At 37.9% G+C, this 5,043-nt stretch overlaps 1 long non-coding RNA gene across 1 annotated transcript; it reads right to left on the bottom strand.

The window, feature by feature from the left end:
• Positions 1 to 1,924: 1,924 nt before the first annotated feature.
• LOC131878058 (uncharacterized) lies at positions 1,925 to 4,301 on the bottom strand. The gene is made up of 3 exons (XR_009372945.1): positions 3,918 to 4,301; positions 2,621 to 2,768; positions 1,925 to 2,563 (listed from the first exon to the last, which is right to left on the bottom strand). It is a non-coding gene; the product is annotated as an uncharacterized LOC131878058 (long non-coding RNA).
• Between the last annotated feature and the right edge of the window lie 742 nt (positions 4,302 to 5,043).

The following is a 5,043-nucleotide window of genomic DNA, read 5'->3' as shown; positions in this document are numbered from 1 at the left end:
TGTCCTTAGCACCTAAAACAATATTGCTTATTGGGAAAATATACAAAATGGGCAGTTTGGCCAAATGTTGCATTACACATGCAAAATACGCGATTGCAATTTTCCACCATCTCTACTCATTAGTGCAACATATTGACAGGAAAATTTTTAATTTTAAGACTTAAGGGAATTGTATGGCAAAAACCTGTGATAGTAGTCATCTAAATTTTTGGAAAAATAGTTGTAACGAGTAACGCAAAATACATTTTTTGGGCAATAACGGTTGTAAAATGCATTATTATTTTTTGGCCAAAGTAATTATAATTGTTCCTTTCATTAAACAGCAAACACCGTGGGCTCATTACAGTGATCGCGTATATCACAAGGTGCACAGTTTTTTTTAAAATAAATTACTTTCCTGAATATTCAACTACTTTAAACTCGACGGAACTGATTACGGAACTGAGTTGAGTTTTGCCACTCGAGATGGTGCGAGCCAGAGACGATCAGGTCATTTGAATGAACGACTTTGGACATGGAATGTAGAGTTTTGGATAACAGGTAAATGATTGAATATTTTTCATATCAAATCTGTTCCTACGTGTCTATGTTTTGATTAAAAAATATACCATTCATGATTCAGGCTATGGTAGTGCTAAAAAAAGCAAAAAAAACGCGTAAAAGTAATTCCACCGACTGAAGACTGCCCAAACGGCTCATGACACTCTTTTTGCCACGGGCGGTAAGAAAATACAATATGCATCAAAAGTGATGTCGCTAAAGGAAAATGATTTGTTCTTGTATTTTCTTCAAAGTCGAATTCAGTTTTCCAAAGAAGTTCTTTTCAATCAGAAAGCAATACTTTCCGCGATAATTTACTCGTCGTCAAAATCAAATTTAGCCAAGTATGAACCAGTTAACTCGATCTTTGACAATGATAATCAAATCAGTTGAAATCAATGTCAAAAATCATGAGTTCATTGCGCTGTGAACTGCGTGTCCGTGGAAAAACAAAAACATTTGGGGTTAGTAGGAAAGGTCATAGTCTCAAAGACAAGCCACGAGGACAGGCCAATATATGTCTGGACAAAGGTATATATAACAACCTTGGGACAGAGTCAGCAAGATTGCCATTGCCAAATTTGCTGGGAAAAGATACCAATCATTCCGGAATTTAGCAACCTAACCCACTAACCGTGGACAACCCGTGTCTCACAACAATGTTCATTGATATCTGAAAAAGAATCTTGGCCTCACCTTTTTCAAACGGCAAAAAATCCCCAAGATATCTCCAAAACAAAGATCAGCACGCTTGAAGTTTGCTTCTCAGATGAGACTCCCTTTTACTTGTTTGCACCAACAAATCGCCAAACTGATCGGGTCTGGCCCACAGATCTGTGGTCTGGCCAAGCTCTGCTGATAAAGTTGAACCATGCCAGACTAAGCACCCGTCCCACGGAATGGTGCGGGGAATGACGAGTTCCAAAGCTTTGTCCGAACTTCATTTCTTACCCCAAAAAATGACTGTAAATACGGACTACTATGTTAGCATATCCAAAAATTGTTTGGATATTTTCAATGGGAGAGCCAAAAATAGAAGTGTTTTGGAAATGAGGATGGTCACAAAGAAGTCTGAAGTAATTTATCAGCAATATGGTGCTTCAGCGCGTCATTCCTTCAAGCCCCAGGGATGGTGTCAGGATAGCCTGCGAGGGTTTTGGGAACAAGGGATATGGCCAGCTAACTACCCTGACTTGTTCGACATTGAAGGAATCCATCAGCAAGCTGAAGTGCCCCACCAACACGGACGGCCTGAAGATTGCCTTGAAGAAGGTTTGGTCAGAGATTCCAAGAAAAACTCAGCAAAACTTGATAGCAGGGATGCCAAACTGAATTAAAAATTGCATTTAGTTGAAAGGTAAATGATCGTAAATGATCTTTTGTTACTAAACTTTTGAAAATATAAAATATATTATGGAGCAATCCCATATTTTGAAACTCAACATAATTTTTGATACATAATGTAATGGAATGACCAAAAACATTTTCTCCCTTATTCCTTGTTCTATATAAGGAATTTAATATCACCATTCCTTTTCCTTATCAGACGATGGTGCAAGATGTCTGTGATGTTTGTCTATGTCCTCCTGAAACAATTTTTCCAATAAAAAGGGCACCGCACTACATTTTTCCCTAAATCTCCTTTACTTCACATGACTAATTACCCTAATGTGGAAAGAGGACTATTACGCATAACTAATCCGAATAGTTTTGCGGCAACATTTAAGAATATTGCTATTGCATGTTTTCGTTTCAGCTGTTACTGGGTGTCAAAATGTTTCATTCGCAGTCAAGATACATAGGCCAACTATGGTACAAACATGAATCGTTGACGGTGCGTTCAAATTCTGAGTAGAACCACTAATACTAATAATCATTGTCAAGCAATTGCTCTCCTGTGACAAACTCAATGATACGAGTCAATGATCCGAGTCCATTGAGCAAGGATGTATGACCACTACGTTAACGGCGCTTTATATGGGGCTCAATTTGCAATTTTCATCCATGTGGTGGAAACACATCACTGAAACACAAAGAACAAGCCTGGGTTCAGGCTGACCTCCAAAGGTGTCGGAATTACCTCGATTACATAAAGGTCCAATCATGTCGCCCACATTCAAGCACAATGGTGAGAGAGATTGAAACGGAATTCAGAATGCCTTATCAATTTCGAACCTCTTTAATCAGTCTTGCCGACAATGCCAAATTGGCCTGGAGTGAATTTCAACCTGGAAATGATATTTTGGAATTTGGAAGCATATTAGGGTCAGTAAATACTTTCGTGTGATGATTAACTCTTCATTTTGCAAAACATGGTAAAGGCACGAATCTAACATTAAAAAATAACAAAAATGTGTGAAACGGACCAACGATATTTTTGAACTTAACATCCGCTAGGGCCGATCTAAGCTTGCACGCGCCAAATTACTTGAGAAACAGTTTAAGATTGAGCAACTAAGCGGAAACTTTTCTGTCGTGTTGTAACCGCCATTTTTTCGAACAATATATCGTGTGAAGTATCGATTATTGTGATTTACCTAGCTAAGAAGCATCATCGACATCTGGGGAATCCGGCCGTAACAATGTGTCTTAGTCTCAAAGAACATTTGAATATCAATCTGACCTTAAACAAGGAAAAATCAAGCCTGAAATGATGTGCACTGAAACAAGTCAGGTTTGCCACAATGTAGCAAGTATATGAAACGGCCAAAGGAACATTTGTTAATCGACGTTGATCCAATTCAAGAATTGACTTACGTCAATCAAGAATTTCTTACTCATTTCCGTGAAGAAATAAAATTCATTGCTCAAGATATAAAAAATAAAAAACCCCCCCAAGAAATAAAGCGACAGTAAAATGCTACCACGATACTTTTGACAGCCCTGTCGTTACTGCTAGACCACCAGCAGAGCCTCTAAATCTCGCGTTTTTATATCAGTTTTGCGTTTTTTGCCCAGAGCTTTTACTGGAAATCTCTTCACCAGCTTTTATAACTCATTCCTGGACATACTTCACTTGTAAAAAAAGACATAAGAATGAACTTTTTGATGTAAAAAGCTATTCAAAGGGATAAAAATGTAACGTGAAACTGTGGGTGAATGGCTTCTGGAATAAAATAAAATGTCAAAAAAAACTATATACCAAAGCACAAGCCATGCTTTACCCATTTTTGTGCACGAAAAGCCTTAAAATAGTGTGATCTTTTGATTTTGAGTCTGATTTCAAACAAGCGCTTTTCTTGACAGCTGTTAACAGGCAGTTTTCCCCAACCATGGAGTTCTCAATTTAACTGGAGGTCTATCAAATTGTCGCTGTACACCCCGGTAGGCTTTGATCTCATTAAGAGACGGGGCTAAAACGATGAGTTAGGCCTTACCTTGGATCGGTTTTCACCCTCCATCCTGTTTAACAGGTTACTGGTGATCATTTCCAGTCAATATAGTCCAATTTTCACGTATATTGTTGTTTGTAATTCAAGATGATTGACATTGAAATTCCAGGATCGTGTAGTAGTTGGCGCCTTTTTCGCTCTGTAGTTGATAAAACACATCTGATTCACATTCAAGGAGTGCTTGGATGTCTCTGGCAACCACTCACATCAAAAATATTTGGGAACTTTACACGAATTCTTGTCACTTGTAATTTTTATTCAAACAAGTCAAATTTCACGGTTCGTCCATCTTGTATCACCTGTTTACCTCAACTGAACTTGGACAGCTGAAAAACTTGAACAATAGGAAACAAATCCTGGTAGACAGGAATTCCTCAAGCGACAGCTTAAAACTAGGCATGTTCCTCCCTATAATTTTGAATGTCTATGGTAAGGGAATTTGCTTGGCTTGGAGAGCGTGACCATTATGTTTTCAATTTCTGGTCTGGAGGCTGAGTCCAATGGTTTTTAAAATTTCCATTATTGGGACATTGAAGCGGGAAAGGAATATGACGTCATCTTCAAATTTTGAGACCTCAATTGTTCTTTTGAGGCCTTGCAGCTCTTTGTTAAAGGCTTCAATTGAAGTTTCCATTCTTTCATCCATTACAGGAATGGTTAATATAGCATTGCATTTTTTTATTTACTCAGTTTCACTCATTACCTTGCATAAAAATTACATAGTAGCAGAAAAAAGCAGTTTTGCGACTATTTTTTTGTATTTTGGAATTTTCTATTTTTACAATTGATTTTTTGAAACCTCAGAAATGCTTTATGTCGAATATGGCGATTTGTATCTTGGATTTTTAGTACCTCTTCTGTATTGGAAAGTGCTCCAGTGACCTCCCAAAATTTGTGCTGACATCATCGTGCAGCTGCTACTTCAATGACCCAATACTATTAGGGTACGTTTGGCGGCGTCAAATATGTCCAGTGTAACGTCGTCCATGCCCCAACCTTACCAAATTTGCATTCATCACGATCTTGTGGAGCATGAAACGAGTACAATTAAAGCTTTTCAACATACTGAAATAAAAAATCAATGAGACGAACTATCTAATAAGATACCTTC

This window comes from Tigriopus californicus, chromosome 3 (genome assembly GCF_007210705.1).
Source record: "Tigriopus californicus strain San Diego chromosome 3, Tcal_SD_v2.1, whole genome shotgun sequence".
Lineage (NCBI taxonomy): Eukaryota > Metazoa > Arthropoda > Copepoda > Harpacticoida > Harpacticidae > Tigriopus > Tigriopus californicus.
The sequence above is the reverse complement of the archived record's forward strand: the minus strand, read 5'-3'. Positions and strand labels throughout refer to the sequence as shown.